The following is a 24,069-nucleotide window of genomic DNA, read 5'->3' as shown; positions in this document are numbered from 1 at the left end:
AATACCCAGGCAGGAAACAAGACCTAATCTCAAAAATCACAGCAAAACTAGGCTGGAGGTATGGCTATTCAATGGTAAGAATGCCTGCTTTGCAAGCACAAGACCTGCGTTCAAATCCAAGTACCATATACAAAGGGAGGGATAACAGTCTCTCCTTTTCCTGGGATCCAAATAAGATATATATCTGTGAGACAGGAATAGGACTGGTAAGTTCTAAGTGAGGGAAGGGCAATGTGACAGCAGACTCAAGTCTGTTTTCTTTTGTGGGGAAAGACCAGGAAAACTCCTCAGCCAAGTGGTCACAATTTGACCAGAAAGTAATAAGGCTCAAAAAGAAGTTAGTAACAAGTACTTCAACAGGAAATTACACCGCCAAGGAAATAGAAACCTAAGTTCGATTCTTACTATTAAATAGGTAAGTTTGTTGTGCCAAGTTGCAAGACCACCCCCAAGAAGACCACCGAGATTCAGACACTCCGAAATGCAAAAGCAAGGCAAGGGTTTATTTAACGAGCTGCCAACTCGGGCCTCGTCCTACCCACCGACACAGCGGAGGTTAGGAGGAAGCCCCGAGCTGTGATTACACAGGGCTTATAAAGGCAAAGAACAAGGTTACAACAATCAGCTGTGCAAGCAAGATTAGAACACAGGTACAAATCTAATTGGCTCAGGGTTCGATTCTAAAATGGGGTTCACATGGTGGGGCCTGACTTCAAGGTCTGGCACCTCATTTCCCCCTTTTTCTTTTTGGTACCTTGGGAGCCAATCATGGCTCCATTCTGTCCATTTCAATGGCTTGCATGTCTAGGGGATGATATAGAGGTAAGGCATGGGCCAGTAGGGCCCAATGTAGTAACCAAAGGGCCTGTCACCATTTCTTAAAATAGTCTCTGTACCTCTGTTTTGCATGCCTCTAGTTTATCCTGCCTCATCTTCCCAAAAACAACTCTGGTCCCTTGATTTTAGAGGGGGGCTGATGGGTGAAGATCATCCATCTTCTGTAACTTCTTCAGGCTGACTCAGGGGTGTAGACCTTACCTAGCCAGGAACCTATAACCTTAGTCTCAGTCTAACGTTCTTTTCTTGAGGCGAAGGCAAAGCGGCTGAGTTGGGTGCTTGGAGACCTCCCATGTTCCATCATGGTAGTTGTCATCCAGGGCAAAGGGGTCAGCTGGCCTGGCGTGGAAGCAATGAACCCAAGTGGTGATGCCGTCCAGGGTCCCCTCCACCGTGGTTAATCTGTTGATTGGGGGCATTGGCAAGCTGACAGGCCTTTAACAGATCTCAATAAGAACACAACACAATCTCAGGTCTACAAGCTTTCTTTCCTAAACAGATGTATCAACTTAAAATTCTTACTGCCAATCAGAGCTTTTGAGTAAATGCGGGGGGGGGAGGGTGAGATTTTAATCTATTCTCTCATTTGACAAACTTCCCCTTACTAACCACTATCACAGATGACTGGCAAATTCCTGCCCAGTAGACAGACATGGGCATTGGAAAGGCATGCTTATGAACTATTCTTCTAGGACTTCCCGGCTTTAACTTTTGAAAGGCCAACAGTAGTGACTCTAGGATCTGACACCATCTCTGCCATCCAAGCAGTGGCTTACTGCCTCTGGATGCTCCATCACTTTTGTCCCAGGAGGAGTGACTTTCGACTTGGACTCAGGGCCTGAGTGCTGTCCCTCAGCTCTCCAGCTCAAGACTAGCACCGTACCACTTTTGAGCTCCACACTACTCCATTCCCAGCACTCTGCTGGCTGATTAGAGACAAGCCTCTCACAGGGACCTTTCTTTGCCCGGGCTGGCTTCGAACCGCAGATTCAGATCAATGAGTCTTATAAGGGGCCACTTTACTCCAATTATAAGCAACAAGGTGGTCCACACAGAAGTAGTTTTTAAGCATGCTCTCTTACCTGGAACTTATTAAGGGTCAGTATTAGATCTTGACAAACTTGTAGGAATCACCTGTGCTTCTCTGTGGGCCTGCTGGAAACTGTTACAAAAAAACCTACAAAGAAGCTGGAATGGCAATTAAACATTTTGGTAGCCATAATTCTCCTTTTCTCACTTTGCAATAATTATTTAGGACAATTTTACTTCCAAATTTCTTCCAAAAGGCTACAAAAACAAAACAATTAATACAAAAGGAGGAAAACACACAGGCCTAAGAAAAGTTACGAGTTGGAGATCTCCCAAGCTGGCCCACAACCTCCTACAAGGGTGCAGAAGGAATGGACCCGAGTTGGCCCACAACCTCCTGTAAGAAGGAGTGGACCCGAGTTGGCCCACAACCTCCTGCAAGGGTGCAGAAGGAGTGGACCCGAGTTACGAGTTGGAGATCTCCCAAGTTGGCCCACAACCTCCTGCCAGGGTACGGGAGGAGTGGACCCAAGTTGGCCCACAACCTCCTGCCAGATAAGCAGAAGGAGCAGACCCAAGTACAAGGTGGGCGGTTTGAGTCTCGTTTACGAGGCCCTCCTGGTCAGTTCCGGCCAAAAACCAAACTGACTCGCGCCCTACAAGCAAAAGCAAAACAGACAAATTACAGGACAAGACAAATGAACAGTGCTGTTTTCTTACCTTCGGAGTCTGGGATCTCGGGGTCTCTGGGGCTATCCCGGACGAGCCCCCAAATGTTGTGCCAAGTTGCAAGACCACCCCCAAGAAGACCACCGAGATTCAGACACTCCGAAATGCAAAAGCAAGGCAAGGGTTTATTTAACGAGCTGCCAACTCGGGCCTCGTCCTACCCACCGACACAGCGGAGGTTAGGAGGAAGCCCCGAGCTGTGATTACACAGGGCTTATAAAGGCAAAGAACAAGGTTACAACAATCAGCTGTGCAAGCAAGATTAGAACACAGGTACAAATCTAATTGGCTCAGGGTTCGATTCTAAAATGGGGTTCACATGGTGGGGCCTGACTTCAAGGTCTGGCACCTCAAGTTAACAATCACATATTTATAGATTTTCATTTCTCTCACCAAAAAATGTTTTAATTCCTGTCAGCAGGAAAAAGTAGACAGAAACTGAGAAAGGATTCCACAAGTTCTCCCCAAAAAGCAGGAAAACAAATTAGGTAGAAAGAAAAGCCAATATAGCAAATCTCCCCTTGCCCCGAGCCGCCCTGACCTTCCTCACGCACCGCCGCCGGGGAGAAGGGGTCACCTAGGCCGGGTTCAGACCGACGCCCAGTGTTGGGTGTTGGGCTCTGAGTTCCCTGCCCTCCCCCCCACACCCCCCCGCATTTCAGGGCAGCCCAGTTCCTGAGGAAGATGGCCGACCCCCAGTCCATCCAGGAATCCCAGAACCTCTCCATGTTCCTGGCCAACCACAACCGCATCACCCAGGTGAGGGCACACGGGCTCCGGCCAGCTCCTCCGCCCTCCCGCCCTCCCTCCCTCCCGGCCCCAGGCCCCCTGCCCTGGCCCTGTAGAGCGTGAGTCCAAGCAGGACAACCTCGTGGCCCACCGTGACGCCACAGGCAACCTCGGGGCCTCGGCATCCCCATCTGGCTCTGCGGGTCTGAGAATCGGCCTCGTATCAGGCAGGCTGCGTGAGGCTGACCAGCCCCGCGGTTCAGGAAACCGGGGTGTGCTCCGGCACCCCTTTCCCGGTCCCCGCCCGCACGGCCGCCCCTGGCCTGTTTTGCCCCGCCCAGCTCGATCCGCCCTGTGTCACCTCACCTCAGGCAGGCACCCTCAGGTTTACCTGCGCACCCCCAAACCAACGGGCGGGGAGGGGGCGTCCTGCAAGTTCTGGGGCTCTGAGGGCCCGGACCCCTGACCCACAGGGCTCGGGAAGGGCGGCGGGGGGCACCTCAGACCCTGCCCCCCCCCAGGAGCTGTGTCTGCCCTGTGGGGCTGTGGCAGGGTGGAGACCCCAGCCGCCTCTGCTCCCCACACGGCCCGGCCTGAGGAGACCTAGAGGAGATGGGGAGCACGTGTGCATCCTCCCAGCGGGGCGAGTGCCGCCCTGCGTCCTCCATCGCAACCAGGGCTGGGTGTGCAAAGGCCCAGGGGGGACCGACCAGGGGCCTGATGGGCGGGTGGGTGGCGCGGGCTGGCGTGCGGGCTCCGGTTCCCCCGGGGGGACACAGCCGTGGGTACCCTGGGCTGGCTGGCTGTGCCCAGCCCTGGGCGTGGGTGCGAGCGGGGGGGATGCCGGGCCCGTCTCACCGGAGGGTGGCGCTGTGGTCCAGTGTCTCCATCAGCAGCTGGAGGTGATCCCGGGCTACGAGGAGCTGCTGGCCGACATCGTGAACATCTGCGTGGATTACTACGAGAACAAGATGTACCTGACGCCCAGCGAGAAGCACATGCTGCTCAAGGTGGGCCGAGGGGGGGGGGGTCCCTGCCACGTCCTCCTCACCCCTCCCCCCTCCTCCCCCCTCCCTCCTCCTCCTCCCTCCTCTCCCTCCTCCTCCTCCCTCCTCCCCTTCCTTCTGGTCTCCTTCACCTCTAAGGCTCCTGGTAGTGAGTTCCTATGCCAGCAGGGGGCGCCAAGCCCTAAACAAAAAGGTCCCCATGCTGGTCCTGCAGAGCAAGATGCTCCCGGGCCAAACAGGAAGTGATCCTTACAGCTTCCTGTCCGCGCCCCTCAAGTGTCCCCCGAGAAACAGAGGCACGTGGGGACGTGACATTCCCACGTCCGCATAGTGGGCTGGACCCTCCACACTTAAGCTCTGCGTTTAAAAAAAAAAATGTTTTAGATAAACGAGTTCTCTTTCAGTGGATAACTAAAGGGACTGAAGTGTTAAGAATTGTCACACACAAACTCACACTTCTCAGGCGTCTTGGGGCTTCCTCTCAAGGACCTAGATGGGCACATTTGGCGCACAGACCCTGCGCTGGGTCTGACGAGTGACCGTCGCTGAGGCTCAGCTGTGTGACTTTGCCAGGCTCTGGAAACTCTGTGTGTCTCCGCTTCCCATCTGTAGAATGGGGCTCTTGCTTTGAACTTGACTCACAAGAGACGATGCTTGTTCTAAAGTCATTGGCCCAGTGATTAGGGCTCTGGAAATGGGCACCATAGTGATGTGCTAAACTTCCAGTTGGAAGGAGCCTGGCATTTCCTGTCCTTATTTGAGGATGCATAGAATGTGTCGGGGGGGGGGAGGGAGGGGGTTCACAGCCCCATGGCGATGACAGCATCTGCTCTCTGCCCCGTCCTGCCCTAGGTGATGGGCTTCGGCCTCTATCTGATGGATGGGAACGTCAGCAACATTTACAAGCTGGATGCCAAGAAGAGAATCAACCTTAGCAAAATCGACAAGTTCTTCAAGGTCAGCCACTAGCCGGGGCCATGGACAGGCCGGCCCGGTCACACCCAGGACCCCTTTGGGGAAATTGTGGGCTTTTTCAGGTGGACAGGCACTCTCAAGACAGGAAGGGGAGGGGAGAGGAGAGGAGGGGAGGGGAAAGAAGAGGAAAAGAGAGGAGGGGAGAGCTGAGATGAGAGAAGGGGGGAGGGGAGAGGAAGGAAGAGGAGAGGGGAAGGAAGGGGGAGGGCAGGAGAGGAAAGGAAAAAGGAGAGGAGGAGAGGAAGAGAGGGGAGGGGAAGAGAGGAAGAGGAAAGAGAGAAGGAGAGGGGGTGGAGGGGAAGGATAGGAAGGGGAGGGGAGAGGAGGGGTGTATCGGAGCTGCCCTAGGCAGAGGGGGTATCACCGGCCCACGAAGGCCTCGGCACGCAGCTGGATTCTGCTGGGCGTCTAACTGCCGCTCCCGCCTTTCCCGCTCTCCCTGGCTGGAAGTCCTTGCCCACCTCCAGGGAACCGTGCGCTAGTGCCTGGTAGAAACCAGAGCTCTTGGGAGGAGGGCCAAGGACTGGATTAGAACTCAAATCCCAGGCGGCAAAAGCCCCTCACGAGCACACACACACACACCATCAGCTTCGGCGCCCCCAGATCTGGCCTCCTCACCCCAGATCGTTAGAGAAGAAGAAGAAGAAGAAGAAGAAGAAGAAGAAGAAGAAGAAGAAGAAGAAGAAGAAGAAGAAGAAGAAGAAGGAGAAGGCGGCTCAAGCAAACCTTGGAGGGTTGTACATGGTGCGGGCTTGTTTTGGCACGGAGATCTGGGGTGCAAAGGCACTGGAGGCCAGGAGGCCGAGCCTGGGCCTCGCTACAGCTCTGAGTCACCGGGCGAGCAGCCGTGGGGCGCGGCGTGGCGTGGCCGGGCTGTTCTTCAAGACAGAACATTGCCATTTCTCCAGCCTGCACTGGGGGGGGGGGGGACTCCCCACAGACAGGGCCAGGCTTCCCGGGGCCCAGTGGTCCGGGGGCTTTGGGCAAAGCTCTAGATCTCCCTGGAGCTCAGTTTCCCCAGTACTCCCCAGATTTAGCAGGATTCTGCGGTGTGAGCCCAGGGATCTAATCCTGCTTCTGGCCAGAAAGCGTGTGTAAGGATCCGCGGCTGATGCGAAGGGGTTGGCAGCATCACCGCAAAGTCCCAGGGCTCCTGAGCGGGTGTGGATAGCGGGTGTTGGGGGGGGGGGGTCAGGTTCTAGTGCTGGAGAGGCCGGGGGTGAACACCGGCGCCTCCCTCCTCACCTCGGCTTGCTCCGCCCTGTCTTTCCTTTGTCAGTCTTGGGGCTTGAACTCCGGGCCTGGGGGCCCTGTCCCTGAGCTCCTTTTGCTCATGGCTAGCCATCTGCCCCTTGAGCCACAGCTCACTTCCGGCTCTTTCTGAGACGTGTGGTAGCGATGAGCGTCTCCCAGGCTTTCCTGCCCCAGCTGGCTCTGAACCGGGATCCTCCGATCTCAGCCTCCTGGGTCGCTAGGATGTCGGGTGCAAGCCGCCCGCTGCCCAGCGAGGGGTTTCGGGGTTCAGGCTCGGGCTGCTTAGAAGAGCGAGGCGGGCTGGAGCCGGGGGAAGGACTTGGCCGGGGGTCCTGTGGGGGTCCCCCCCACCCCCTCCCCGGCCTGCGGGCGCGTCTCACCGCCGCCTTCACTTCTCTTGCAGCAGCTGCAGGTGGTGCCTCTGTTCGGGGACATGCAGATCGAGCTGGCCAGATACATTAAGACCAGCGCTCACTACGAGGAGAACAAATCCAAGTGAGTGCGTGCCGTAATGTCTCTCGGCGTCCTCGACAGTGCCCAGCCCTGGGCCGGGGGCCGGGGGGCCGCTTCAGCCCCCCCCCTCCTCCCCAGAGCCCCGGCACCGACACCAGCTCGGCGGCGACCAGCCCCAGGCGCTCCGACTCCTTTGCCCGCTGCCGTCCACCCGGCTCTAAAGGGCTCGGAGCACTGGCCACGCCCCTCGGCCCGCCCAGCGCCCGGGGGCGCCCTGGAGGGGGGCATCAGAGAGAGAGACGCCCTCCCCCGGCTCAGGTTGCGTGGCCACGCAGTAAGTAGGGGGTAGCGCGTGGGTGGGGGCGTCACCGGGCACCGGGGCCCCAGTGCCCGCCGGCCGGGGCGGCTCCATCGGGCCTCGGGTGGAGGAAGCCCGGCCCCGCCCCGCCCCCCGACACGAGCGGCCGTGGCTCACGCCCTTCATCCCAGCCACTCGGGGCGCTGCGATCTGAGGAGGGCGGTTCAAAGCCAGCCCAGGCAGGAACGCGCGTGAGACTCGTTATCTCCAGTTCGTCTCAGGAAAACCCACAAGCGGCGCCGTGGCTCCGCTGGTGGAACACCAGCTCCGAGCACAAAAGCGCGGGGACGGTGCCCAGGCCCCGAGTTCAAGCCCCAGAACCAGCACAAGCGAAGGAACTAAAGACACTCGCAGGGGGTCTCGGCTCCCCCCCCCAGCCCGGAGCCCTGCCGCTGGGACCCCAGGACGGGGGGGCTGGCGGCCCGTGGAGGAGCCGGGACCCCCTCCCGCCCTCTCCCTGCCTGGCTACCGGGCCACCTGCAGCCAGGCCCGGAGACGCGGGTTCGAGTGTGCCCATCCCTACAGAAGTAGCGTGCAAGTGCAAAGAAGTCCCTGGCCGCTCTGCCCCTCGGTGCCGAGCGCTGGGCTCTCCCCCGCTCCCTGTCGGGGCCCGGACCCCAGCACTGGGCGGAGGAAGGGGAGCGAGGGGCCCCTTGTCCCCCCACCCCCACCCCGTCCTTCTGCTGCTCAGCCTGGCTTTCCTAGTGGCATCTTCCCGCGGGGAAGGGGGAGGACGGGGGAGGGGGGCGGGCAGGAGGCGCCCACCTGGGCTCCTTGCTCCAGTGCCAGCTCTTCCCACCTCTAGGAAGTACGACGCGGGCACACGCGCACGCACGCACGCACGCACACGCACGCACGCACGCACACGCGCGCCCCTCGGCTCTGTGTGGATCGGGCGCGTGGTAGCTGGGCGTCCATCTGACGGAGTGGGGGCGGGGCAGGCACCAGGCGGCCCCACGAGGGCCAGGCAGGAGGAGCGGGGAGGGAAACTGAGGCACAGCCTCTTCGTTAGTGGCGGGAAGAGAAGGGGAGGTGGGAGAGGGCACGGGCTGTGTGTGTGTGTGCGTGTGTGTGTGTCTCGCAGACGCTGGTGCCCGGGCTGGCCTTCAGTTGCCATCCTCACTCTCGGCCCCCGAGCAGCCGGGTTACAGGTGCGAGCCGAGCCCTCCTTGGAAGTCTTTTGGGCAAGTGCTTGCTGGGGTGGCCGCCCACCTCCCCCCTCAGAGAGGGGTTCCCCCCCCCCCCAACGCTGCGGTCTCCCCCCCCAGGTGGACCTGCACCCAAAGCAGCATCAGCCCCCAGTACAACATCTGCGAGCAGATGGTGCAGATCCGGGAAGACCACATCTGCTTCATCTCCGAGCTGGCCCGCTACAGCAACAGCGAGGTGAACAGGGCGGGGGGGGGGGGGGGGAGGGGGCGCGGGGGGGGGGGTGCCGGGCCGGGGCCTGGTCACTGGCACACGGTGAGCCGGGGGACACCGTCCTGTCCCCACCCGCGTGTCCAGGGAAACCGCTTTGAATGCGCACGGTCTGCACGCGTGCGTGCGTATGCATGCGTGTGCGTGTGTGTGTGTGTATCCTGGGGCTTGAACTCAGTGCCTGGAACGTTTCACTGATTAATGGGAGATAAGAGTCTCATAGCCCCCCCCTTTTTTATTGGTCTGGGCTGGCTTTGAACCAGGATCCTCAGATTCTCATCTATCCATCCGCCCATCCATCTATCTATGGAAACAAGATCAGTCCGCAAACCTAAGAGATAAGGTAGCTCTGCAAAAGGAGAAGCTGGCCCTGCCCAGCCGCCTGGAGTTTGGGCGCTCAGGCCTGCTGGGCTTCTGGCTCTTCTCTTGATCTGTTGATGGATAAACAGGCCCCTCCTCAGCCCCCTGACTACGGAGGCCCCACCTCACCCCCACCCCCCCGCGCTCACTGCTGCCACCCTGTGGCCAGCGGCGGGCATTTCTGTCTCATCATAGAGCAAGCAAGGTACAGACCTTGAAATGGGGTCGGCCCGACAGATGCGGGCAGGGTGGAGGTCAAACCAGGGGCCCACACCTACTGCTAGCCTGCCTGCGTGCTTCCCTGCCCGCCTCCTTCCCTTTCCTTTATCCTCTTCCCCCCCTCCCTCCCTCCTCTCGCTCTTCTTTCCTCCTCTCTTCCTCCCATCCTTTCCAGGGATTAGCCCAGGTCCCCCCCCCCCTCACTCGAGTGAAGCCCCCAGACCCAAGCCTTCAGCTTTCTTAGCAAGTGTGTCCATCCGCCATACAGCCCTGATCGCTTTGACCTCGCAAGCCGGGGCCGGCTGCTTCCTAGTGAGGGCTAGCGGATGTAGGGAGCGCCTTCAGAAGCCCGGTCCTCCCGTCCCGGCGGGAGTTCTGATCCTGCAACGGTTCCCAACAGGACACGGGCGAGCCCCCGAGCATTCGGCAGGGAGGAAGCGGGCTGAGCTCCCACGAGCCCCAGGTGGCTGTGCTCACCCCCGTGGATACTAGCCTTGCCTCCGTGTGCACTTAGACCCTTGACTGTAAACGAAATAACACATACAATACACATCGTAGTGTGTTTAATAAGCAGCATGAGCAATAATGTGTCACCATGCATATTTAAATGTATGCCACATGTTGCTTATATAGAATTCTGTGCTGCAATGTGCGTTGTATAGGATGTGTAACAAATCACACACGTATTTGACTTACTGCACGCGCAGAGCTGCTGTGACTACCGCGTGGGAGTTCAGCTAACATGCAGTGTAACCCCGTCCCTGCGCGTGGGCGCCATTGTGTATGGTGAACTCACCACTCAGCAGCACAAACACGGGCCCGGTGTGCCAGCCCATGGGCGCGGGGCGTTTGCGGGCAGGAGGAGGGCTGAGAGTCTCACCCGGGCTGTAAAGATTGACAGATCCCAGCGAGCATCGCGAGGGACGACCGCCTGCCACGTGGGGGCCATGTACGTGGCCGTGTTTCATTGCGGCATATTCCACAAGCCAAAAGAGGTTTGTGTGACATCCACCGTCGTGGCTTGCGATGGGCATTTGCTAGGAAGGAGAACCAAGACACGGGATTCGCTGGATCGCCACATTTGCCGCCGGTGCACCGGTGGATCACGCCCCCAATCCTAGCGACCAAGGAGGCTGAGACCGGAGGATCACAGTTGGAAGCCAGCCCAGGCAGGAAAGTCTGCCAGCCTCTCATCTGCAGTGCACCACCAAAAAAAAAAAAAAGCCAGAAGTGAAGCTGTGGGTCCAGGGGTAGAGCACGAGCCTTGAGCACCACATAAAGAATAAAGCCCGGACACGGTGCCCGGGCCCTGCTGAGGTCAGGCGTCGCGCGTGCGGTTGGCGAAGGCTGAGGGTCTCTTCCCTGCTTCCCAGGTGGTGACCGGCTCGGGGCTGGACAGCCAGAAGTCGGAAGAGGAGCACCGGGAGCTCTTCTACCTGGCGCTGCGGGGCCTGCAGCTCCTATCCAAGTGGAGTGCCCACGTCATGGAGGTGGTAGGTGGAGGCCCGGGTCATGGAGGTAGAGGTTGGGGTCCTTTTCCCTTTTGCCCATGGCTGGTGCTCTACCCCGGGGGGCCACGCCTCCAGCCCAGGCTTTTGCTGGCTCATTGGTGCTTCTGCTCTCAACGTCCAGCGTTCCTTACAAATAAGATTGTGTGGTGTGTGGTCTTTCGTACCTGGCTTCTTCCTTTTCTCTTTCTGTCAGTCGTGGGGCTTGAACTCAGGGACTAGGCGCTGTCCCTGTGCTCTTTTGCTCATGGCGCTCTACCACTTGGAGCCACTGCACCACTTCTGGTTTTCTGGTCGTTCACCGGAGATAAGAGGCTCGCGGACTTTCTTGCCCGGGCTGGCTTTGAACCACCATCCTCAGGTCTCAGCCTCCTGAGTCACCAGGATGACAGGTGTGAGCCACCAGTGCCTGGCTACCTGGCTTCTTGTAGTTCCCTCAGTCAAGGTTCAGGACCTTTTCCTTTTGGGGGGCTGGTAATATTCCACGGTACGGGGTTTGTCTCGCGCCTGGCACCAACAGGCTCCCTTGGTGGTTCCCCCCTCTCCTCTAGTACTCTTGGAAGCTGGTTCACCCCACAGACAAGTTCTGCAACAAGGACTGCCTGGGCACGGCGGAGGAATACGAGAGAGCCACGCGCTACAACTACACCAGTGAGAAGTTCGCCTTCGTGGAGGTAGGCGCCGACCCGGCCCTGAACCCTGGCCACAGGCCACGGCCCTCGGTGCTCCGCCCACCACGACGGCATTGTCCCCTGTCCATCAAGCGTCATCTCTTTTGGTCAAAAGCCGTCACTCAAGCCGGGCGCCGGTGGCTCCCGCTTGTCCTCTAAGCTACTGAGGATGCTGAGATCTGAGGATCACAGTTCAAAACCAGTCCTGCCCAGGAAAGTCCCTGAGACTCCTACCTCCAATGAAACACCAGTAAAGCCAGAAGTGGAGCTGTGGCTCAAGTAGTAGAGCAAAAAACAAAACAAAAAGCTCAGGGACAGTGCCCAGGATCTGAGTTCAAACCTCAGGACACACACACACACACACACACACACACACACACACACACACAGAGTTGTTATTCAGAAACAATTAGAGATTCATCTGGTCCTCAAAAACCCAATAGATGTTATTTACTCTACTGGAAAAATGGGCTGAAAGAAAACCAGCAGCAAAAAGAAACACCGAGTAGCTGAAGCAGATCTGAACTCCTCAGGCAAAGACACATTTGCCACCCCTTCTCCTCTGGCTTTGTGCTGGTTCGCTGGGAGATTCGAGGCTCGGAGAGAGGTTCGTGGACTTCCCTGCCCGGCTGGACATTGAACTGTGATCCTCCAGACTTCCGCTTTCTGAGTCTCTGGGATTACAGGCATGAGCCACCGGCGCCTGGCACCCAATCTTCCTATTCCTTGACACAAGCAGTTGCACGTATTTATGGGGTCCACCCAGTGCATAATAATAAGATAGTGATAAGATGCTAAGACGGGGCGCATGGAACACTTGTGGCCTCTTGGGTGTACTGGAGTCCTCTCAAGTAGCGCTTTTTTTTTTTTGCCAGTCCTGGGGCTTGAACTCAGGGCCTGAGCACTGTCCCTGGCTTCTTTTTGCTCAAGGATAGCACTCTGCCACTTGAGCCACAGCGCCATTTCTGGCCGTTTTCTGTATATGTGGTGCTGGGGAATCGAACCCAGGGCTTCAAGTATACGAGGCAAGCACTCTTGCCACTAGGCCATATCCCCAGCCCCCAAGTAGCGCTTTTGAAGTGATGCAGTGTTGTTGTTGGTGGTGGTGTTGGTGGTGATGGTGGTGGTGATAGTGGTAGTGGTGGTGGTGGTGATGATGGTTGTGGTGGTGTTGATGGTGGTGGTGGTGGTGATGGTATTGATTGTGATGGTGGTGATGATGATGGTGAGGGTGGTGGTGGTGATGATGGTGTTGATGGTGATGGTGGTGAATGTGGTAGTGGTGGTGATGGTGATGATGATGGTGATGATGATGTTGGTGATGATGGTGGTGGTGATGATGGTGTTGATGGTGGTGTTGGGGGTGGTGGTGATGGTGGAAATGGTGGTGGTGGTGATGGTGGTGATGATGATGGTGGTGGTGATAGTGGTAGTGGTGGTGATGATGGTGGTGGTGATAGTGGTGTGATGATGGTGGTGATGATGGTGATGGTGGTGATGGTGGTAGTGATGGTGATGGTGGTGGTGGTGATGGTGATGGTGGTGGTGATGGTGGTAATGGTGATGGTGGTAGTGATGGTGATGGTGGTGGTGGTGATGATGGTGTTGCTGGTGATGGTGGTGATGGTGGTGGTGTGGTGGTGATAGTGATAGTGGTGGTGATGGTGGTGATGGTATTGTGATGGTGGTAATGGTATTGATTGTGATGGTGGTGATGGTGATGATGGTGATGGTGGTGGTGGTGATAATGGTGTTGATGGTGATGGTGGTGATGATGATGGTGGTGATGGTGGTGGTGATGGTGATGGTGGTGGTGATGGTGATGGTGGTGATGGTGGTAATGGTGGTGGTGGTGATGGTGGTGGTGGTGATGGTGGTGGTGGTGATGGTGTTGATGGTGATGGTGGTGGTGATGATGACGGTGGTGGTGATGATGGTGTTGATGGTGGTGTTGGGGGTGGTGGTGATGGTGGAAATGGTGGTGGTGGTGATGGTGGTGATGATGATGGTGGTGGTGATAGTGGTAGTGGTTGTGATGATGGTGGTGGTGATGGTGGTGGTGGAGGAGGTGGTGGTATTGATGGAGATGATGGTGATGGTGATGGTGGTGGTGATGGTGGTGGTGGTGATGGTGTTGATGGTGATGGGGGTGATGGTAGTGGTGATAGTGGTAGTGGTGTTGATGGTGGTGGTGGTGGTGATGGTGATGGTGGTGGTGATGGTGATGGTGGTGGTGGTGGTGGTGATGATGGTGATGGTGGTGGTGGTGGTATTGATGGAGATGGTGGTGATGGTGATGGTAGTGGTGATGGTGGTGGAGATGGAGGTGGAGAGAAGGGAGCAGAACGCCAATTCTCCTTTTGTCCCCTCCTGGGGGTGTGGTGGTGGGCGGCGGCTGGCCAGGGTGCCGGGGACCTGGCGGGCCTCACTCCGCTCCGTGCCCATGCAGGTGATTGCCATGATCAAAGGCCTGCAGGTGCTCATGGGCCGCATGGAGAGCGTGTTCAACCAGGTGATCCGGAACACCATCTACGCCGCCCTGCAGGACTTCGCGCAGGTGACCCTGCGGGAGCCGCTCAGGCAAGCCGTGCGCAAGAAGAACGTCCTCATCAGGTGGGTCTCGGGGACCCCTCCACCGAGGGGGTGCGCCAGACTCAACCAGCGTCCCGGCCGGCCTGCGCCCCCACATAGCCCCACTCCCAGCGCCGGCTTGCGTGCGCGTGAGTCAGGTGCCCCCCGCCACCAGGCCTCGGTTTCCCTCGTCTGTAAAATGGGTACGATGAAGCCGGGCGCTGGTGGCTCAGGCCTGGAATCCTCGCCGCTCAGGAGGCGGGGATCCGAAGATCGCGGTTCCAAGGCGGCCTGCATAGGGGACCCCACGAGACTCTGATCCCCAATTAACTACCCCCCCAAAAAAAGCCATCAGTGGAGCTGTGGCTCAAGTAACAGCATTATTAGCCTTGAGGGACAGAGCCCAGGTCCTGAGTTCAAGCCCCCCCACTAATAAAAAAAATGGATATGATGGCACCCCTGCCCCCACCCTCCCTCCCCACGGCCCCCTGTCACCCCAGGGCTCGATGGAGGGGTCATGGGCGCCATTGAAACACCAGTGCCACACATTTTACCAGGCTCCCCGCAGCGCCTTCTGCCCCGGACGTCCAGGGGCCCCTGGGTGGGGCAGCATCTCTGGAGAGAGGGGACAGGAAGTTGCCCCACCCGCCCAGCCTCCTTCGGGTGCTGAGCCCCCCTCCCCCCGCCCCCCAGCGTCCTGCAGGCCATCCGCAAGACCATCTGCGATTGGGAGGGCGGGCGTGAACCCCCCCCAACGACCCCTGCCTGCGAGGAGAGAAGGACCCCAAAGGGGGCTTCGACATCAAGGTGCCCCGCCGAGCCATCGGGCCCTCCAGCACCCAGGTGAGCAGCTCCAGCCGGCCCGCCCCACCAGTTCCCTTCCACCAATGCTGGATTCGATAGAGGAAAGGACGCTGCTGCTCTGAGACTCAGGAGACCTGGGTTCTAGTCCCTGACCTCCTGTGTGACCTTGGCCATGTTGCACAACCTCTCTGGGCCTCAGTTGTCCGGTCTGACCCATGGGGTTTACACCGCTTCCAGTGTTACATCTGACAGGCCCACCCCATCCCCGCCCCCCCCCCCCCGCCCCGGGGAATCTCCATGTGCCCCTCTCCCTGCGTGGCCCCGGAGGCACTGTGTGGTCTCGGGCCGACGCCCGGGCCTCTCTGGGCTCTGTCTTCGTTGGTTACCAGCTTGCTGCTGCCTTCCCCCCCCCACAACTTCCCCTCAGCTACAGGGACACGCAGCCCTTCACCCCACCAAGAAAGTCACATGATCAGCCAGGTGTAGCCCTGCATACTCAGGAGGCCGAGATCTGCAGCAGATCAGGGTTCAAAGCCACCCCCTCCGCAGGAAAGCCTCAGGAGACTCTTTATCTCCAATGCAACCACCACAAAGCCGGAAGCAGAGCTGTGGCTCGGGTTGGTAGGGCGCTAGCCCTGGACGAAAACAGCGGCGGGGCAGCGCCCAGGCCCTGAGTTCAAGCCCCAGGACTGTCACACACACACACTTGTGCGCGCACACACACACACACACGTCCACTGAAGTCTCTCATCCTCCAAGGAGGAAAGCTGAATTCCTTCCTCGTCTGGGGGTCCAGGGTCCCTGCGCTCTCTGTGGGGCTTGGGGAAGCAGGGACTTCCGGCTGTGCAGGCCCCGGGTCGTGTGCGGGGGGGCCCCCACTTGATGACACCTCTAAGCCTCTCTCTGTGAGCCTGTCTGGTGCTCCCCCCCCCCGCCGTGTGTGTGTGTGTGCACGTGTCAGGCAGGGCGGGTGCGGTGGGCAGGTTTGGTGTAGCTTTCCTTGGCGTCCAGCCTCCAGCCAGTGTGAACCAGTATAGCCTGAACCCCAAGTCCTGTGGGGATCCTAGAATCAGAGCATCTTGGGAGGGAGAGGAGGAGGAGGAGGAGGAGGAGGAAGAGGGTGGGAGGAAGAAGGAGAGGATGGCAAGGGAGAGAAAAGGTGGGGGAGATCTGTAAGGACGCTGCCAGTGGGGAAGGTCCATTTGGGGAGCGCCCCCCCCACAGGTTAGGAAGGCACAGATGTGCTCCATGAGCTCTGCCACACCGGGAGTTGTCCCGAGAGAGAGAGAGAGAGAGCGTACAGTCACCCCATTTCTCAGATGGGAAAACCGAGGCCCAGATAGGGCAGGTGACTTGTCCGAGTCACAGGTGAGTCCGGACGGAGTGGGACAAGAACCCAGGTCTCCTGACTCCCGCCCGGGGCTCCGCCCTCTCCCCCCCCCCTCCCCGGGGGCCCCCTGCCTTCTGCCCTGGCACACAGGTGGAGGGGGAGAGGCCGACCCCGCCCTGGTCCCCGTCGGTCAGTGCTCGCAGCAGGTTAGAGCCAGCGTTTCCGTCGTTAGCACAGGGGTTCGCTCCTCAGGCCCAGTGGGCGGGCTCTCCCCGCGGTGAGGAGCCCCCCCCCCCACCCGGGCGGTGTGTCCCCCCCCTGGGCGTTGTGGAGAGATGGCAGGCAGGACGGTGCGGTGCAGGAGTGCTGGGCGGCTAGAGAGTCTCGGGCCACCCCGGCATGGCGACGTCTTCCCGTTGTATACAATGCCTCTTGCTTTTCTCTCTCTTTCTCTCTTCTCTTTCTCTCTCTCCCTTGTCCCTGTCTCTCCTGCCCTCCCTCCCACCCCCCCTTCCTCCTCTCCCGTTGTGTCTTAGGCCTGCCAGTGGTCCCCGAGGGCTTTGTTTCACCCCACTGGTGGCACACAGGGCCGAAGAGGCTGACGATCCCTGGTATTACGGCCTGCTGGTGGGGTTGGGTCGGGTCCCCGCTGGGGGGGGGGGCAGCAGAATGGAGCCCCCTCCCACCCCCCCTCTGGCCCTCAGATTCAATGGTGTGTGGAAAGGTGTAGATCATAGCAGAGAGAACAGTCTCCCGCTGCGCCCGTGCCCCGAGCACGCCGGGCGCGCTGAATGAAAGCGGGAGTTCCCTGTCTGTCTAGTAGTGTCCTGTGTAAGTACTGGTGCTAAGTACTGGTGTCAATTGAACACCGGGGAGGCAGGCCGTGCCCTGCGGCTCCGGGCCACCGGGGGGCGCTGTCACTCACGTGCCCATTCAGGAAGCAGGATTGGCAACCGGCGGTGGTTGGTCGGTTGTGGGGGGGGAGGGAGGCTGAAGGGGGGAGGGGTGCCACTCTTGCTGTGATCTTACCCCATCGGGGCAAATCTGAGATGGCGTCTGGTCCACCTCCTCGCTCGTTAGCTGACACAACTGGAGCCCCGAGAGAAGCCTGTACTCCTCTAAGGTCACACAGCAAGTCGGGAAGACCACCTGGCCTTGAACCCAGGTCTTCTGATTCCCAGCACAGTGTTCCACCCCATGGGGTCACCCCGGGGAAGGAAGGGGTGACCACAGTGACAGACCACGGGGGCTCTCCCCTGATTCCACCACGGGGGCCAAGCCAGGCAGTGTTGCCTCGAGCTGCGTGGGCATCAAGAAGAACTTCCTTCCCAGCTGGCCAGTGGCCCTCCTGGAGGTTTTCACAAGGGCTGCGGTGTGGCGCCCATCCCCCATGGCGCCAGGCCCCAGACGGCGCGCGTGGACACACACACACACACACACACTTCCAGATCACTTCTCCACCTAGACAGTTCTTAGGAAAGAAGGAAAGACAGGACATCAGATCATACAAATAACCTTGAAAAAAAAAAAAACCTTTCCCCAGGGTGGAGGCCCAGCCTTGGGCCTCGACCTTGACGTTGACCTTGTCCTCTCTCTCTCTCTTTCAAGCTGTACATGGTGCGCACCATGCTCGAGTCGCTCATCGCGGACAAGAGCAGCTCCAAGAAGACCCTGCGGAGCAGCCTGGACGGCCCCATTGTGCTGGCCATCGAGGATTTCCACAAGCAGTCCTTCTTCTTCACCCATCTGCTCAACATCAGCGGTGAGTCCCAGAAAACACGCCCGCACACCCCCGAGGTCCTAGGTGGAATCTGGACGTGGGGCTGGATCTGTCCGGGAGTCATTTATGGCGAACGGATCCAGAAGTCCTCAGGGAGGAGGGATGGGACGGGGGACCAAGCTAGAGGTCAAGCAGGGCAGAGTGGGCTGACTAACCACCCAGGCACCTCGCCATTTTTCCCCAGGCCGGCTCCCACCGCCGTCCTCTATGCCTCGTGCTTGGGTGGAAGCCAGCACCCCCGGCTTCCTGGTTGAGATGAGGTCTTGCTCACCTGTGCCTGGGCCTTGGCCTTGAATCCTGATCTGGCCCCATCTCGGCCTCTGTGAGGAGCTGAGATTACAGCCGTGGCCTACCACGCCTGGCTCTAGATGCATTTTATACACAAGGGAGGGGGGGAATGATCCCACAAGCCCCCCCTCCTCGCCCCCCTCCCCCCCAGGCCCTGTTGCCACCTCGGAAGTGCAGGGTGCCCCCTGAGGGTGCTAGGCTTGCCCTGTGCCTTCAAGCACCAGTGACCGGGATCTGAGAAGAGCCTGCGGACCCAGCACCCCATGGCGGGCGGGAGCCATGGCTCCAGCGCCCTCCCCGAGGTGACCCCGCACCCCACCCCTCCCTGTGTTCGCAGAAGCGCTGCAGCAGTGCTGTGACCTCTCCCAGCTCTGGTTCCGAGAGTTCTTCCTGGAGCTCACCATGGGCCGGCGCATCCAGTTCCCCATCGAGATTTCCATGCCTTGGATTCTGACAGACCACATCCTGGAGACCAAGGAGCCTTCCATGATGGAGTGAGAGGCGGGACCTGGGCTGCGGGGGCGGGGGCCTGGGATGCGGGGGCGGGGCCTGGGATGCGGGGGCGTGGCCTGGGTGGCAGGGGCGGGTCTGAAAAGCAGGAGGCGGGGCCTAGGCCTCAGGGGGCGGGGCCTGGGCTGCAAGGGCAGGTCTGAAATGCAGGAGGCGGGGCCTGGCCCTTGGGGGCGGGGCCTGTCTTTTGGGGGCGGGACCTAAGATGCAGGAGCTGGGCCTGGCACACAGGGGCGTGGCCTTGTCTGCAGGGGCGTGGCCTGGTCCACGGGGGCGGGGCCCAGGCCGCTGGGGCGGGGCCTGGGCTGCAGAGGAAGAACGGGCTCCTTTGCCTCCGCCTTGGCCGGCGAGGCTCCGGGACTGGGGTCTGCCCGCCGGTCGGGTGCCCGTCTGCAGCTCTGCGGGCAGCCACTCCGGCAGCCACGCGGGGGACATAGTCAGCCCCCGGGGGAGGAAGGCAGGACCCCGACCTGAGCCTTCCATCCCAGGCCCATTTTTGCAGGCTGTGGCTTGGCTGGGCGCCTTGGGTCTCTGGAGTCATTCCTCACGACCCGGAGGCGGGGCCCAGGGGGGCCGTGGGGGGCGGGGGGTCCCGTGGGGTCACCGCCGCCCCCCTCTCCCCCTCAGGTACGTCCTCTACCCGCTGGACCTGTACAACGACAGCGCCTACTACGCGCTGACCAAGTTCAAGAAGCAGTTCCTGTACGACGAGATCGAGGCCGAGGCGAGTGACGAGCCACGCCCCCTTGTCATTGCTGTCATCATCATCATCACTGTTATCATTATCATCATCATTATGATTATCACAGACAGACAAACACACACACATACACACACACACACACACCAGGGCCTCGTGCTGTTTGCATAAGGCGATCACTCTGGGGCTGAGGGCCCGACAGGGAAAGAATCAGGGGTGAACCCTCCCCCTACCCTCCCCCTCTCACCCCCCGCCCCCCCAAGTGTGCCTTTGCATCCCCCCTGCAGCCGCGGCCCCGTCTGTGGAAAGCTTACCACTGTCTCTCTCTGGCTTTGGTCACTGCGTCGGAGGCGGCACAGTCCACGGCGGCGATCGCCACGCAAACCTCCGGTGTTAACAAGCCAGAGCGGTTTATTTAATCCAAGGTGGTTTTTTTTTCTGATGGGGAGGGCGGCCAAAGGAGCCTTTATATTTCTAACTATGTCATTATAATCAGATTTGCAAAGCAAAGTAAAAAAAAAAAAAGCAAATATCAAAGAACAGGGTTAGAAAAAAAAAAACCAAGATGGTCTATGGGCAGTGATGGAGGCGGGTAGCTGGAGGGGACGAGCCCAGTGAGTGAGTACACAGCCCGGGAAGCTTCCCATCCCTTCCCGCACAGGCTGCGAGTCAGGGGTCAGCTGAAGAGCAGAACCCTGGGGGGGGGGGACGGGGGAGGGGGAGGGGCTGGTTCCTTATTGAGCTCTGCGTGACTTGGTGTGTGCACACCAGTCCTGGGGCTTGAACTCAGGGACTCCATCACGCTCTCATTATTTGCCTTTTCACTCAAGGCTGGTGTGCTGCCACTTGAATCCTAACTTACTTTCCTTCTGGCTTTTGAGTGGTTTGTTGGACATAAAGAGTCTCACAGACTTAGTCCTGCCTGGGCTGGCTTTGAACCACAATCCTCAGATCTCAGCCTCCTGAGTAGCTAGGGTGACAGGCGTGAACTTTGCTCTGTTAACTGAGCACCGTGATTACAAGGGGTAAACGGACTTGCCTGGACACAGACTCCCTCCCTCTTTCCTTTCCTTCCTCCCTCCCTTCCTTCCCCCCCTTCCCTCCTTCTTTCCTCTCCTTCCCTTCCTTCCCTCCCTCCTTCCTTCTTTCCTCCCTTCCTCCCTCCCTCTCTTCTCCTCCCCTCTCCTTTCTCTCTTTCTTTTCTTTTTTCCCCTTTTCTCTATCAAAGCTGTCATGCAGCCCAGAACACTCTTGGGGTAAGCCGGCCCGAGCTGCCCAATCCCCGGCCCTCGAGTGAGTGTGACAGCAGGCCGGGCACTGCCGTGTTGACATTCCCTGCTTCCCTCCGCAGGTGAACCTCTGTTTTGATCAGTTTGTCTACAAGCTGGCGGACCAGATCTTTGCCTACTACGAGGCCATGGCGGGCAGGTAGGAGAGCCAGGCTGAAGGCAGCCATCTTTCCCAACACCGTGTCTAGAAGGCATGGCTCCCTGCTCCCCCCTTGGCGAGGAAAAAGGGGGCAGAAATGGTGCTCACTTCATGGGGCAGAGAGAAGCGGACAAGAGCAAAGATACGCAGAGGCAAGGAAGTTTCTGTAGTGTCTCATGAAGAAAGGCTTATGGGAAACGGTAAATAGGTGATTACGGGGAGCGGAGCTGGAAAGGCAGTGTGAAAAGAAAGCAGTATGTTCCAGGAAACTGCAGGCAGAAGCGATTTCCTGTGCAAAGTCACTGGCAGAAATAACAAAAATTGTAGAGCCTGCCTGCCTGCCTGGTTTGGGGGGGTTCGTGTCGGTTGTTGTCCCGCCCGCAGCCACAAGAGGGCACTGCGAGGAGATGGGAGGGGAAGAGATCAGCACTGATGATGCATTTAGCTATTTAGCCTGGGAGGAAGGAAAGGAAGGGAGAAAGGGAGGAAGGAAAGGAGGGAGGGAGAGGAGGAGGGAGGAAGGAAGGGTTTCAAGGTAACTGCAAGGTAATTTGCTGACCTTTTTTTTTCTTTGTCATTGTTGTGGGGCTTGAACTCAGGGCCTGGGCGCTGTCCCTGAGCTCTTCAGCTCAAGGCCGTTGCTCTTCCACTTTGAGCCACAGCACGGTGGTTCGTTGGAGATTAAGAGTCTCACGAGGACTTTTCTGCCCAGGCTGGCTTCAAACCACGATCCTCCGATCACAGCCTCCTGAGTAACTAGGATGACAGGCGTGAGCCACCGCCGCCCGGTGAATTCCCGGGATTTAAGAACCCTGAGGACAAATTCACAATTTTTCCGTCAGCACCGAAGTGCGGGTGAATGCCACCAGCCGTGCGTGCGCACACAGACGATGTGAATGGGAAATGCCGTGCCGTGCGTGTGTGCACATGTGTGTGTGTGTTTGAACGTTGTGTGTATGTACACCCTCGGAGCCTCACACTCTGGCTCAGCTCTTTCGCTCAGGACTGGCGCTCCACCACATGAGCCACACCTCCACCCCCGGCTTTTTGCTGAGGAGCTGTAAATGCAAGTCTCCTGGAGCTGTGTCCCCCAGGGTGGCTTCAAGCCACCATGCTCCAATCTCGGCCCTGTGAGTCGCTAGGATGACAGGTGTAAGCCACCGGCGCCCGCCCCTCTGCATCTAGAATGTTCCCCGGGTGATACTAAGCATAGACTCCATCATGTTACGATATATGAATAAATAAAAGAGGCAAGTGGCCCATCTGTAACCTGGACTTTTTTTTTTTTGTTTTTTTTCTGTTCTGAGCTCCTGGCGGGATCTAAGGGTCTGCGGAGAGAGAAGGCAGTGGATAGAACCCCGTGTGGGGCCAGGCAAGGGGGGTGCTATCTACCAGGGTGTTCAGTGGGTCTGTTTCACCCTGGTCCTTTCCAGCGTCCTCTTGGACAAACGCTTCCAGGCCGAGTGTAAGAATTATGGCGTCATCATCCCGTACCCGCCCTCCAACCGCTACGAGACGCTGCTGAAGCAGAGACACGTGCACGTATTGGGGGGGGGGCTCTAGAGAAGATGGCGCAGAGCTGCAACGTCGGGGGGTGTGCCAGGGAATTGCCCAGTGGCAGGGGGGGGGGGGAGTCCCAGGCCCAGGTAAATCCTAGTGCAAACCTTACAGGCTTGGCTACGTGATAGGGTTCCCCTGCCATCCCCGCTTGCCCCGGGAGATCAGGAACCCCCAAACCTAAGCTGCAGAGCCCCACTTTCTGCCCATTGCCATAGCCCAAGTGAAATAACAAGAAAATAAAACTCTTCATTTAATGGAAAGTTTTTGTTTGCATGACATCCATCACCCACGATGCATTATTGATGTCCATGTTGGTTAGCTAAGGTTCAGCTCTCTGACATAAAAATTTTTAGCGAAGAGAAAATGCACAGGATGGGTGGTGACAGGCTGGGAGAAGAAGACGGTTTAGCAGTCTTGATCTTCTATTACCTTTTCGTGGTGTTGTTGCAGGAGCTTGATCTCAAGGCTTCAGCAGTTCTCTGGAGGACTCCCCCCCCCCCCCCAGTACAAAGCTTAGCACAAAACCTGAGCAAATTCCTTTAAGATTGGAGGCCTGGGTAGCCGCTAGGCGAGTGTCATAAAATGTGATCTTTCGTTTTCACGCAGTTTGCACGCTGGGCTCACCTCACGCCGGCTTCTCCATGCAGAATGCCTTGGGATCGAACCAAGTAACTCAGAGCATGGAGGAGAGCGATGGCCTTCACCGGGAATGAGGTGGTAGCTGAGATTTGTGGAGCTCCTGTTCAAACCCGGGAGGACGGGCGGGCGGGTGGGCGGGCGGCCCGGGCCGTGCTGGGGTTGGGGGGGGGGGGGGACACGGAATTCTCCTTTACATTCTGAGGGGCAGGGACGCGAGTGTGGACCTCTGGGCAAAGCCACGCGCGGGGCCGCCCATGAGATGGCATGGACAGGGAGGCGGAGATCAGAGGGTCTTGGTTCGAAGCCAACCCGGGCAGGAAGGTCCAGGAGAGCCTCAGCCCGCGGCGCACCCGGCTCAGCAGGAGCTCGGGGCCAGAGTTCAAGCCCAGCCAAGGTGCCCAGGGACAGGAGCGCTGCTGGATCCTCCCCAGAGGCCAGGAAGGAGCAGCGGCTGGGTCTTCCCCAGAGGCCACGACGGGGCAGCTGCTGGATCCTCCCCAGAGGCCAAGAAGGAGCAGCTGCTGGATCCTCCCCAGAGGCCAGGACGGAGCAGCTGCTGGATCCTCCCCAGAGGCCAGGAAGGAGCAGCTGCTGGATCCTCCCCAGAGGCCAGGAAGGAGCAGCGGCTGGGTCTTCCCCAGAGGCCAGGAAGGAGCAGCGGCTGGGTCTTCCCCAGAGGCCACGACGGAGCAGCTGCTGGATCCTCCCCAGAGGCCAGGAAGGAGCAGCTGCTGGATCCTCCCCAGAGGCCAGGATGGAGCAGGGGCTGAGTCTTCCCCAGACGCCAGGGTGGAGCCTGGAAGGAGGGAGGGACGAGTGCTTCCTCTCCTGTGTTCCCAGGCAAGCATGCGTGCGTGGGGCGCGTGCGCACGGGGCTTTGCGCAGGGAAGGAAGGAACGCACCCCACGGTC

The 24,069-nt window shown here is 58.9% G+C and overlaps 1 pseudogene; it reads left to right on the top strand.

The window, feature by feature from the left end:
- Positions 1-60: 60 nt before the first annotated feature.
- LOC125345446 lies at positions 61-23,232 on the top strand (annotated as a pseudogene).
- Positions 23,233-24,069: the final 837 nt, after the last annotated feature.

Source organism: Perognathus longimembris, unplaced genomic scaffold (genome assembly GCF_023159225.1).
Source record: "Perognathus longimembris pacificus isolate PPM17 unplaced genomic scaffold, ASM2315922v1 HiC_scaffold_5663, whole genome shotgun sequence".
Classification (NCBI taxonomy): domain Eukaryota; kingdom Metazoa; phylum Chordata; class Mammalia; order Rodentia; family Heteromyidae; genus Perognathus; species Perognathus longimembris.
Note: the sequence above shows the minus strand (reverse complement) of the source record. Positions and strands in the feature narration are given on the sequence as shown.